Below are 13,991 nucleotides of genomic sequence, written 5' to 3'. Positions count from 1 at the left end.
AAAAAAAAAAAAAAAAACACATATAACAAAAGTATATGTTTCTATTTAAACATGCATATGTCTGCAAAAATCAGACAAAGGTCAAGAAGGACACAAACCAAACTACCCTGAAGGGTGAGGAGGGACCAGCACAGGGCTTTTGCTTCTACTCTCTAATCTTCTGTATTATTTGAACATATGAATATTTTACAATAAGAATGTACTCATATATTACATAATTATAATACATAAAATATTTTAAAACGCTACAGGGGTAAGATTCCAACTTCCAAATACCTAGACATTTGACATAGAGATTGATCTATCATCTCTCCATCTATCTAGAAAGACGCAGTGAGAGAGAGAGAGAGAGAGAGAGAGAGAAAGCAAATATGACAAAATGTAATACTTGTTGGATCTAGGTGGAGGGATATGGGCATTCATTGTATTATTTTTTCAACTATTTTAAAATTTTTCTCATAAAGTTGGAAATAAAAACACATCAAATACACATCCTTGGACACATACACACTTTTCCTGCGCAAGCAAATTTTTCCAGATGTGTGAGCAAATCCTGTGGCTTGCTTGGCTGCAATTATGGCCAAAAAGCATTGGCAATCCTTCCCTCTGGCTTCTTAAAGCAAGTGTGTCTCACTCCTGTGTCTTGAGTAGGCTGCAGAGGTCTCAGTGTACACTAATTGGGGTGGTCAGCAGCCCCCTCCCCAGTCCCTCTGCAGGCAGAGTCTGGGCCAGGGCCTAGTGGGGAGCAGGGACCTAGCTGTCTCTCTGCCCCTCTTCCTACAGAGACCAAAGCCAAGGGCACCTTTAACATGAAATATGCCCCACCCCAGGTGTGTATTTATGCCAGCCAGCCCCATGAAGGGTAGAGGTGGCCATTGGTAAGAAGAGGACCTGGGGGCTCCTTCATGGCCACAGGACCCTTCATCAGTCTTCCACCTGGTGTTTATTTTTGAGATAGCAGTGTGAGAAGAATGGGGGGAAAAGGAATTGCAAAAAAAGGAATTGGAATTTTAATGAGAACCATCTGGAGTGTTTGCCAAGGGTGTAATGTTTGGTATAAGAAAGCAATTCCTCAGCTTCAAAGAGGAAACGAGAAGTGAAGGAAATTGTTATATCGTGCTTACCCCCCAAAACTGATGCTGAACAGAACCACCTATAACACGCACATCACACATGACCGGGGGGTGAGGCAGGGCTGCGGGGAGAAGGAGAGGGCCCTTCTTCGCTCTGGTTCTCCTCTGTCAAGGAGACTTTGGGGGATGCGTTGTGGTGGGCCCTGGTCCAGCGCCTGGAATCTGGGTAACCATGGAAACGGGCCCGCGGGTGACAACAAACACGGGTTGGAATTTCAGCGTTCGCAGCCAGGCCACGGAGGAATGGGAAAGTTCGGGAAAGTTTTTCTGTTTGTTTTTTACCCGGGGTTGCGGGGGAAGCACAGGAGGGAGCAGCGGTGCTCCGAATAAACGCTCCCTGCCCGGCACCCCAACGGAATCACAGGGAGCCAGATTCTCTCGGAGTCTCTGTCTTCACCTTATTCCTTTTATTATTTATAGCCCCCCGCATTCCACCAAGCATTGCACCGGGTCTAAAGCCGCTCCTGAGGGGTGGCGGTGCACAGCCGATCCTTGCCTCAGCGGGAGACGGGGGCCCCAAAATCGCAGAGCCTGAGGACGGCCCCCTCCGCATCGTCTCAATTCAGCCTCACAACAGCACTGCGGCCAGGGTGGCCAGATCCCCACTTTACACAGGGGGTCAGGAAATTCAGAGAGCCAAGGTCGGAGGGCGGCCTTCCCAACCCAGCCCATCCTCCTTGTACCAGGCCATCCCACCTGTAATCGTTATTCTGAAACAAATGAATAATTACGGTAGTCAACATTTATGAAGAAAAGTCAACTGTTCTACGTCCATCGGCACACAAATGCCAGCTATCCCTGTGGCTGAAGATGTGAATCTTGACTGAATGGGAAAAGATCTATATGATGGAAGGAAGAAATTTTTAGAGCTAACAGGCAGAAAAAATTAAAGAACCCATGATATAGATAAACAACAAGGTCCTACTGTATAGCACAGGGAACTATATTCAATATCTTGTAATAACCTACAATGGAAAGAATCTGAAAAAGAATATATATATATATATATATATATATATATATATACACATAAGTATCACTTTGCTGTACACCTGAAACATTGTAAATCAACTATACTTCAATTAAAAATAAAATTAAAAAAAGAACCCATGGACTCTAGAATTTTCTTCTCTGAGACCTTTAGAAAGAGAATGCCTGGCAGAATACCTAGACAGAAGCACGCCTGAGACTGAAGGAACCGTAAAGACACTCACTGCGGGCTCTGTGCTTTAAAGACAGGGAAACCAAGGCAGAATCGGGGGCTGGGCCCCATGTCCTGCTTCCTGGTACGAGGTTGTCTTCTGGACAGCATGTCCCAGGACCCCAGAAACAAGCCCATGGTTGACCCTGGAGTCCAAAAGTGGGTTTTGGTGAAATAGTATGAATCAGCAGGGTTAAAATAGTAGGTAATACAACTGTTACAGAGCAGAGGACAGTTGCAGAAAAGGGGAAAAAGTGCTTAACTTCATATTCTTCGCAACTGAGATCAATATGGTGTAAAATCCTCCCTAGTTTCACCGTCGTGACCATCAATAGTTAAGAATGAGTCTCTGTTCTGAAAAGAGAGAGAGACTCAACAGTTAAGAATTTAGCAAAGAAGATAGTTTTAAATGAGCAAAGTTACATAACTTTATAACAGTTTCAAGAAATCATCTTGAAACTTCATTAGCAAAAAATGCCCCTGAAGAAGCCAACAGGAAATAAAGAATTGCAAGGAATTTCTGGAAATAGGAGAGTGTTTTTTTGTTTGTTTTCAAAATGGGAAAAAAAAGTTTTTAAGGAAAAAGGAAGCCCTGACCCACATAAAGATAGGGTTTCAGTGAAACTAATTTGAGACCAAGAAGGAAAGTGTTAGCCTCAGTTTGAGAGCCAGGCCCTGATGGCTTTGTGTGGGCTGCAGAGAGCAGCAGCTACCCCCAAAACATGGGCTCAAGAAACAGAGCCAGTTTTACACTAAAGATGAAATTTCATTCACAGGAAAGTGACGAATCTGCCCAACTGTCCACAGCCATGTTGAAATTTATATAGAAACTTAAAAATTGTTTCAGTGAGTAATCCAGGAATAGTTGCTATTTATCCTGAAGTCACTGGTTTTTCCCTAAAGCTCTGCCTTATAACTTTCTATCCTGACACCCCTATTTCCCTTATTTAGTTGTGAAAAATGGCGGGGAGGGGGAATATCATTCATTTTCTCAGCAAATATTTTTAACAACGTACTCTATGCCAGGCCCTGAATAAAGGGCTGCTACTGTATCAGATTATTGCCTCTTGGGCTTAATACCGTATCTGAGTTAATATTACAATGCAGAGTCTGCTGTGAATCTCTGAGACTCCCATAAAGTGTTGAGAGTACATAATACCATAAGTACTATGCAAGCTTAAAGAAGCCACTGCCCGTTCTTAATGAGAATCTTCTGTTTATGATTCATGGATTAAACCCCCATAAATGGTTTCATGTACATGCCCAAAATATGTGGATCCACAAGAGGTCTGAGTGTATTCACATAAGTATGTGTCTGCTCGTGAGAAAGTGTGTGTGGGATGGAGGGAAGGAGTAGAAACTGTTTTAATTTTTAAAAGCTTAGAGGGCAAGCAAAAACTATTTATATACATCATTACAAAAGTGAGTGTATAGGACATAAAGATGGGAGAAGCCAACGCATTTCCAAATTGTCATTCCTTTAGCTCTTGAAATGATGACTCCTTAATGGGAAATCATGGGCTGGTGTTTGTTTTCTCAGTGATAATTACACTGTTACTGTTGTTTTTTAATCCCAGTGATTATAAAAAGGGGGTTTAAATAGGATTTTAAGAATCACTTTTTATCCTTTTATAAAAAACTTTTTATCCTTTTATAAAAATCGTATTAAAAAAAAAACTTTATCACTCAGCTTTTCATTATCTCACTGATAATTACACTGAAAGGTCCCCACTGCTGTTGGCATGGTGGCCTCCACACCATTACAGCACGCAGTACTAGCCTGACTGATTTGAAAGGGCCTTAGACGAGATCATCCCAGCCCAGGGTGCCCAATTATTTGTCATGAGAAAGTGTTCTCCAGGCAAGGTGTCCCTTTCTGACCGACTCCAGATTGTACCCATTGGATGAGCGGAAGCCTAAGTATTGGGCGTGTTCTGAGTGAGGAACACCCTGCAGACCCTTTCCTGTCCCCTCCCTGGCCTGTCACCAGTGGCTTGCTTCCAGCCTTCATGGGGACAAACCACCAGAAACATTAGAGCTATTACTTAGATGTTCTATGTTATGTAAAATTGAAGAGCATCACTTCTGTTTTTGCCAAAATGCCTATGTGAAGCTGGATTTTTCAACATAACTCTGATAAAAAAAAAAAAAAAACTATGAACCAGAATATATTGAACTCAGGTTTGTATTGTGCTGTCAAATGCATGTCCACAGACAAGCCTGTATCAAGGTAATATCCTATATCCAACAAGGAAACCTGCAATATCTGTGTGTTATTTAGGATGCTTTTGGCTGGAAGTAAGATGAGACTCAACTAACAGAAGCTAAATCAAGGGGATTTATTATAGCATATAACCAACCCAGATCCAAGGTTGGTTAATTCCACAGCCAAATGACATCATCCAGAACCCAGGTTCCTGTCCATTGTTAAGGTTCTTGTGTCCTCCTCAGCTGTCAGCTTGCTCTGCTCTGGTCACAAGATGGTGGCCACAACTCTGGGCAACACATCCTCACATCTGAAGCAGAAAACCATTTATCTTTTCCCTCTGGTTCGAGGATGGGCTGATGGCAGAATCAGAGCCAATGAGAGCCTAGCTGGGAAAGTGGAACAGAGGTGAGTAACACACATACATACACTGGATGGATATAGCCATGTGGGCTGCTGGCAGCTGTCTTGTAACTATGCGGTGAGTGCATATCTGAGAATGATCTGACTGTTCAGAGAAGAGAAGAATCAAGCAAAGAGACAGAGCAGAACTGGATACGAATGCCATTCTGAAGCCACGTATGCCTTTTGGCCTCTTAGCTACCTGAGTCAATAAATTCCTTGTTTGACAGGACAGTTCAAGGTTGGTTTTCTGTCACTTGCAACATAGAGACCTCACTCATACACCTCTCTTGTCTAACTTTTCCAGCCCTAAACTGGTCCTCCAATTTTGTTTTGCTTTCTAAAAGCATTACTGGTTGGGACGTCCTACAATATAGCTGGCCGGTACTCATTAAAACTGACGAGGTGTGATAAACAAAGACTGAGAAATGGTCTCAGATCAGAGGAGACTAAGGAGACATGAAAACCAAATGCAAAGTGGAATTCTGGATCAGATCCTGGGCGAGAAAAATATATTAGTGAGAAAACTAGGAAAATCCAAATAAAGTCTGTAGATTAGTCCATAATATTGTACCTGTGTTAATTTCTTAAATATGCTGTGGTTAGTAATGCGTTAACATTAGGGGAAGCTGGGTGAAAGGTGTGGGAACTCTCTGTATTATCATTGCAAATTCTCTATGAATCTAAAATGATTCCAAAATAAAAACTTTTAAAAGATATATTACCAGTCCCTAATACTCCAAAGTCTAGTAAACACTGAACTTGTCTGCCTTCTTCAAGTCACAGATAAGCACATTAAGTCCCAGAGAGGTTAAGGGACTTGCCTACCTCACTTGGTGATTCATGTCAGAGCTAAGCCTAGAATCCAGGTCGTATCACCTGGACACACAAATCACCCTGCAGCCAGGGGACCCAGGGACCTTGCTCAAAGGAATTAGTTTCCATGGAAACAGCTCTTCTCTAAGCATACTAAATTCCCTTGCTGCTCCCCATATTAGCTCTGGACTATTACATTTCAAAGTCCATTTTTCACATTGATAAATGACACAATTACAGCAGTCTAGGAAGGAGCTATAACATCGTGGAAAAGGAATCTGTACCAGAAATTTAAACTACCATAAGGTCAAGGGATTAACGTCAACCATAAATAGAAACCATCACATTCTGTGGTGCCTGCCGATCACATTCACATGAATTAAGCATTTTCTGAAAAGCAATACACACAAAAAATATTAATTCCGGATAAGCCCAAGCCACTACATTTCCAAAGACAGATTTTTAACGGGGCTGTATCTCCAAGAAATTAGGTGGGAGGGAACATGGAATCCTGGAAAAATACAACATTAGGTGACTCAAAAAGTGGTTCTAGTGATGACAGACACTGATGTCAAAGACTCGTTTGTAAAGCTTGGAATAAATGTGTTTCATACCATGTGAAGGAAGAAGCAGAATAAGGCTCAGCCCTCCTAGAGTAGTCTCCTGTACCATGCTGAGTTCCTCCATGTAGAGCTGAATAATACAGTCTCAAAATGAGACTGAGTAAAAGGGAGCTACCCTGGTCCACCTGCTTCCCCCCAGGCACACCAGTCCCGTCCTCCACTGTCCCCCACCTGTGATGCTGGTGGCATCCACACCCCGGTACCCAGAGCTGGACAAGGAGTTGGCCACGGATGTTAGTTCCCTCCTCCCCTCTTTTCCCGCCCAATTATTACTCCTCTTTTACCTTGTGAGCATGGGCCCTTAGGCAGAGCTCAAGCATCTGCTGGTGTGTTGATCACAGAAGGTGAGAACCCAGGAGATCCCTGAGAAACATGGACAGAGGTAAGCTCATTAGCACCCTTCCCCATAATTGCTGGTGACTATTGGAATTATCTGATAAAAGTGATGACAATAGTCCCCCTTGGTTGGCACAGAGATGATTCAGGAAGCACATCTTGATAGAGGGAAAAGCCATAATTTCCAATGTTGGCTATGGTGTCCCTCATTACCTAATGGTTATATGACAGAAGATAAAAAATGAGCTTGACAGGCAGGAATAACGGGCCCCAAATGAGAAAATGTAATTTAGAAAGAATGTAGGCAGTGCCCTACAGTTAGGTTCCAGAAAGTGCCTTGCAGAGGCCCAGGAGGCAGCGTGTGGTGACAGCCAGGGAAGAGGGCTGGGCCTAGGAGTGCCAGGTCCCAGCAGAGCCTCTGGCCAGCTGGCTGTGCTTGGACAAGTTACTAGCTTCGGGGAATGCAGTGTTCTCATCTGGAAAATAAGAAAAATGGGATGCTCTTTCCTGTACGTCCCAGATTTGAAGCAATTTTTTGCCAACAATAGGAGTATGACTCAGTGAATTATGGTGTGTCCTCATGATAGAGTATCATGCAGCTGTTACAATCCCTTTGTTTCCCAAGAATATCTAAGGTGAGAAAGTGTTTCTGACATGATGCTAAGTTAAAATTAAAAGTCGGATGAAAAAAATCAAATATGGATTATGATTCTAATTGTGCAAAATGGAACAGATGCCTCAGAGAAATAAAAGACTAGAAGAAACCACAAAAAGTATTAACAGTGTTTACCATGGGTTGTTTAGTTTTTATTATTCAGAGTGTTTAGAATTGCATTTATTATTACAAATTGCAAATGCTTGATTAAAAATTCCAACGATACACAAGTATATACAGTAAAATTTAAAGTTCCTCCTTTTTCCTCCCACTGCCACTCCCCAGATGTAAGCTATATTAACATTGTGAAGTAAATTGGACTTTACCAAGTTTGAAGCTGAATTTGCTAGAAGTGTCCTTTGGTACAAGCAGTCTATTTACAATGAGAAAGTTAGAAACATAGATGGTTTCTATTTTAAAATAAAACCTTTAAAACCATTGTAAACCCTAGGAAGAGAACTTCAATGAGATATTAGAATAAAAGTAAGAATTAGGATAAGAACAAATAATAATAATTAAATCTAGGTACTAGCACTTTTGTAAATGATTTTAATAGAAATCTAATAATCAGTTTTATGATGACTGATATTTGGAGTGTTATTATTTCTTAAAGTATTTAAGAAAGGCTAATATAATGAATTTGTAATTTTAGAATATGATAAATGTTTAGAAAATTAAATAATTTTCCATCAGTGGGAAAAAATGACTGGGAAAATTTAATTTGTAAGTCAATGAGTTTTGACTTATAATTGTGTAAGTGCTGTGTGAATATGTAGAGAAATATGGAACATTTAAAATTAATGGAATGTTAATCATTTGATAAATTTGGAAGATTGATGAATGAACCATTAAACAAAGTGCAGGAGTAGTAATTCTCCATCCTCAAAAGCCCTCAACCATTAAAGAATTGTTTATGTACATGCTTAGAGTTCAGGCCATACTTTGTTGAGGACACCAAAGTATGAGCCTCAGCATGAGGGTGTGGGAAGGGGGAGGAAAGGGAAGTCAGCCTCCATCCCCACCTGCAGACCCTCCGCCTCTGCCAGAGGCTGCACCCAAATAGGAGACTCAGTCCCAACTGGCCACTGATTTTCACCTGTGACCAGTGGTGTGACATCCTTCTGTGATGAGGGCCCCAACGGCAGCAGAGGTCTCCAGGGACATCAGAGGCATCGGCTGTGATGCCTGATTTCTGGCTTCTGGGATAGGTCTGAGGTCTTCTCCACCGTGAGGCAGGATGCAACAAACACAAGTTAACAACTTGGACGCTTCTCAGTTTACCCTGGCAGGGTAGACTCCAGGAAGAGAGAAAACATGAGTTGAGGTTGGGGGCACAAGATGTTTAATTGGAATACTGCAAAGAGAGATATGACCTCAATTGTACCCCAAGCAGATGAAGTGGAACATATTTGTTACTTTTTCTTTAATAGATCTTTATTGGAGTATAATTGCTTCACAATGCTGTGTTAGTTTCTGTTGTACACCAGAGTGAATCAGCCATATGCATATATATATCACCATAACCCCTTCTGGTTACTTTTAAATCTGTGGTTTAGTTGGAGTGCTATTGTTTTGCCCCCAAAGCATCTATTCACTCTTTTTACCAGGTAGCTGTACATCACTTCTCTTCTGGGGAACCGCCTCTCCTCCATGGTCAGTGCACCTGTTCCTAGTGCCGTGGATTCCTACCCCTTCTCTACCTGCCGGACTGTGATCAGGACCAGCCAGTCAGAGCATCACTTGTAAACTCTGGAGGCTGGAGCTCCGAAGGCCATCACATGGGGTGCTAGAATGAACCAAACACAAAGGAAGGCTGAACCTGTCAGCTAGACAGGGAGAAACCAACCCCTGGACCATGGCAGTCCTGGAGCATTTCCTGGACTTTTCAGTTAGTTGAGCCAATAATTTCTCTTTGGGGCTTAAATCTATTTGATTTGGATTTTCAGTCATTTGTTACCAAAAGGGTAACAAACTTGTATCGTAACTGATACAAGTGCATCTGAGTGCTTGGAAGGATCTGGAAATTTCACCAAGGAGAGCAGCTGAGGAACTGGTGATGTAATCCGGAGAAGAGAAGATTCTAATACTACACAATAAGTCTTCAAATACCATGTCGATGGGTGTTAGTGTCCATTCAGCAGGTAGATGAGTTTTCTAATAATTAAAGTTGTGCAACAAAGGAACCAACTTCTTCAGATGGAGGTGACCTCCTTATCAGAGGAACAATCCAGTCAAGGATGGATGGCTTCCTGACAAGGCTGTTGGCACTGAGATCCCTTCACTGGGTGGGAAACATGAATCTCAAATGACTCTTCTGACCCTAGCAGTCAACAGAAAGTTGGAGAAGATACAATCACTAGGGAAAATGAATGAAGGTACTGCAAAACTCTGCAAGGTCCTGGCTTGATCATTGAGAAGCTTTGGCATCAACTCTCTGAATCAGCTTTGGTCTACAGCCTGATGCTGCATAATAAGAGAGTTAACGTGGAAGTCAGAGGCCTCACTGGAAAGCATAGAGGGCTAACCACTTCCCTCTCGTAGAACACCAATTCTTTAAATGGGAATTCTGTAGTTGGTTTGGAATGCTTGTCCGCAAAGTCACTTCTGTTGACTTGGCCAAGATGAGAGTAAAATATGGAAGAGACCAGCCAGAAGCCTGGTGGGAACAAAGGATTCTACATACACCTGCATATATGTGTGACTATGGAAGTGACCAAAGTCAGCTCCCTGCCCCACTGGCACCTAGTGTTAGGGGTCTAGAGATCGAGATGGGCATAGAACAGTTAATGTTTTCCTTAGTGTGGCAGGTTGGCAGTTTTCACCACATGCTCTACATCTCTGACCTCTTCTTCTCCCCCAAGCTCATTGCACTTGAATCACTTGGACTTTCTTTTGATTCCTCACATACATCTGGCTCATTCCCATCTTACAGCCTTGGCCCTCGCTCTTCCATTTACCCAGAAAGCCCAACTTCTAAGTCTTTGTATAGCTGGCTTCTTGGGGTTGTTCAGGTATTAGCTCAAATGGCACCTCCTTGGTGAGTTCTTTCCTGACCACCAACGCAAATTAGCAACTTTGTCCTCAACAGGTGCCTGAAGAGCTCCCATTCCCATTTTATTGTCTCCGAAGAACTCATTACTATTGGAAATTGTCTTGCTCATTTATTTTCTGCCTGTTTTAGTCTTTCCTCTCCATGAAAGCATAAGCTCTGTGAGAGCAGGAACACTGTCTGCTTTGTTCACTACCACATCCTCAGCTCTTAGAACAATTCCTAGCACGTGGTACACATGTCATGAACGTTTGTTGAATGAATAAATGATTGATTGAAACTACTCTTTCCCACCTTGCTCTTGGAGAAATTTCCTCCTATGTAACATAATGTTTTCTGGAAAACAGAGCAAGTGAGTGACTGAGACTCAGCTATAAAGACTCTTGTGTTGAAAGGACTCATCCCTGGTATGGCAACTTGCCCTTTAATTGGTTTAGTGTCCTGAGGTGACCAAGGAGGAAGGGAACACAAGACTTTATCCAGAGCCCAGCTCTCTCTGTGAGCACATCTAACGTACTCTGCAAGAACAAACTGACCTTATTTGTTAAAGGATCCACGGCTCAGCAACACACAGCCCATGGTATGCTTACTGCCTTTTCAACCCATTAGCTCTCCTCTGGTCCTCTGTGAAGAGAAGCATAGACAGAGACCTCCCTCCTCCACTGTGAAAGCCCAGAGCCTCGAGCTCAATTCAACTCTCAAGTGTGACGATCGTTTTTCCTCTTTGTATATACAAATAATTGCTTGCTTGCATGCCCAGTGCCTGAGATGATTGATAGAGGATGGTTTGTAAAGTATGCATGCACATCAACAAAACCAGGCTTGGATCACCTTCCAAGGACTTTGCCCCATGGGAAACTTCTTTCAGGACCTGGAGAGGAAGAGACCAGTAATTATTTAAATGAAAGAAGATGGGAGGAGTACTCTTTGGAATGTCATCTCACAGGCTTTCCTGAGTTAGGAGTAATCTCCAGGCACTCTAAACACGCTGGCCAATGTGGAGCTGGCTTTAGCTTCTCAGGGAAGTCTGGGTACAGAGGGTGGGGGAAGAGGCTTCCTACAAGGAATTTTTTTTAAACAACATCTTAAATACAGGAATGGCATCTCTAGGGCAGGGACAGATATTCAGGAGGGAAGGATTGCTCAGTGATGGCGAGAGAGGGTAACCAGACCCAGCACAGGGATCATGCCCATTAGAAAGGTAGCCACGGGAGGGGTGTATTTTTTGGCTAGAATACTGAACTATTGGGAAGGCTTTTATTTCTCCACTCACTTTTATAGCTGCTGGAAGTATAAGAATATGGTCCATCCTGCATTCACTCACTCATTTATTCATCAGCCAACATTACTGAGTTGCTGTTATGTTTCAGATACCATTTTTGGTTCCAAGGAATCGGCTCTGAACAGTACAGACAGGGCCCCTTTGCACATGGAGATGACATTGTAGAGGTGAAGATGGACATTTAAGAGATATTTGCACCAGGAATTAATACAGATATGACGTTATATGTAGGTAAGTTGGCCAAATGAAAAGAGGGTCATGAGGCCAGTTTCTTCCCTTTTACACTCCACCTGTTAAAAAACCCTGCAAGGAGTTGGGAGTGGGATGGGGGCCAATAATAGCCAGAGGCAGAAGGTGAGCAGCAGCCCTGGATCCCAGGGTCCCTACACTCCGCCCAGAAAAGGGGAGATCTCGGGAGGCACAGAAACCAGAGGCGCAAAACTTTCCCCATTTCACTTCCTGCTCAAGCCATGCTCTCACGGGCAAGTGGCTCTGGGCAGGCCACTGCTGACTCGCCCCGCCCTCAAACCGTTTTTGCCCTCTCTGCTGACAGCTGAAAAGCCACATGTGGTATTTCTCACACAGACTTCCTCAGATGTTAAATCAGTTCATGTTCTCCAGGAAGCAGACACCAAGATGGAGTTAGGAGGGCAAGGGATTTCCTGGAGATGACTGAGAAGAAGGCGGGGAGGCAGGGAGAGCCTTCAGACCACAGTGCCGTTCTGACCCCATGAAAGACAGAAGGAAGGAAGGAGAAATAAGCAGCAAGAGCCTCAGAGCAGTACAAGCCCCAGAAAATCTCAGCCAGCCCCCCCTGGGAGCTCCGGAACAAGGATTGCCCATGAGAGGAGCCCTGCACTGGACAGAGACAGTCATGTACGTGGTCATTGCCTGTTGCTGCCCAGAAGAGTGTGGCCTCGGCTGTAACACAGCAACGGATCCTGGGGGTGGTGCAGCCGGAGCCTATTAGCTCCTCTGGACAGGTTCCCTCTTGAAGGGAGAGCTGTGTGGCTCACTCCAGTGGCTGCCCACAGGGTCAGCCATGCTGGTGGCCTCACTTGCGGTTCCAGTCTCCACTGCCATGATGGACACCAAGGGAGGCTTTCCGTAAGCAGAGCCTTTGGCCTCTGGGGAAGACAGTAGGGATGAGATGGGGGCAGTGGGCACAGAGGGCACAGGCGGGCTCCTGGGGTTTGAGGAGACACCAGAAACTTTGCCAAGGCTCAAGAGGTGCCAGGTGTGATGGCTGAATGACAACTGGGGGGGGGGGGGAATCAGTGGTGGAAAGTCCAGCCAGTGCTGACCAGGGTGACCGGAAGTGGCTGACCGCCAGGAGTCGTCATGTGGACAGGCCAGTGATGACATGACCCTCACAGGCAGGCAGCCCAGCCCGCAAGTTTAGTTACTCTTCCTTGGTTCCCTATATTCTCCTTGGGGCAAATGTAGACACCCGCCTCTATAAACACCCGTCTACACCCAGGGGTGTCAATCCTTCTTATCCTCAGGAGCTTAGTAACTGGTATCAAAGAAAACACCTGAAAATTGTTTTGATAAAAAATTCAAGAATTAAGCTGAATCTATCTTAAACTAAGTTTAAGTCATATTTCTCAAAATAGAATAGAACATCTTAGCAGTACATTTAGTCTAATTTAATAGTTCTTTGAAAAACTCATCCTGAATATTACATCCAATGTTAAGAGGCCCCTGGACACACCAAGGATTATATTGTATCGTGAGATGAGGAGTACACTGAACTGACATCTCTGTAGCTAAGGTCCAAAGAGAAAATAAAATGAAATAAAGCAATGCTAACCCAGCGAGAGGGGCCCCATACTTTTGAGCACCCCACATGTTACAAACACAAAATCCAAGCATCCACCCTCGTGATGAGCACCACTGAGAGCCTGGGAAAACCTATCCCCAGAGCTTTTGTCCCAAATCCTCAAAACAAAGTGACTATTGATTGCTGTGAAGGGGCAGCCTCAGAGAAGTGCAGTGTGCTTAGGTGGACATGGGGTGCTCAGATCAAGAAAGACAAATTAACCTGCCTGATCCTTCCTCTCAGAAAGTATGAATGCAATAGATTCTTACATAACGGGATATAATTTCCCAGTCGTACTGAGCATCTACTTTCCTGTTCTCTTCCTGTTCTAGTGTGTGCTTCTAGATGTTCTCAATTAGTGCTGCATTCACGGCAGTTGTGTATATATGAGGCTAAGGAAACTTCTGCAATTTTATTACATCATTCCCATTGCTATTCACTTTGGTTGTCAGCTGAATCTGAAATG

The sequence above is a fragment of the Delphinus delphis genome, chromosome 4 (assembly GCF_949987515.2).
Source record: "Delphinus delphis chromosome 4, mDelDel1.2, whole genome shotgun sequence".
Lineage (NCBI taxonomy): Eukaryota > Metazoa > Chordata > Mammalia > Artiodactyla > Delphinidae > Delphinus > Delphinus delphis.
This window is presented reverse-complemented; position numbering follows the sequence as displayed.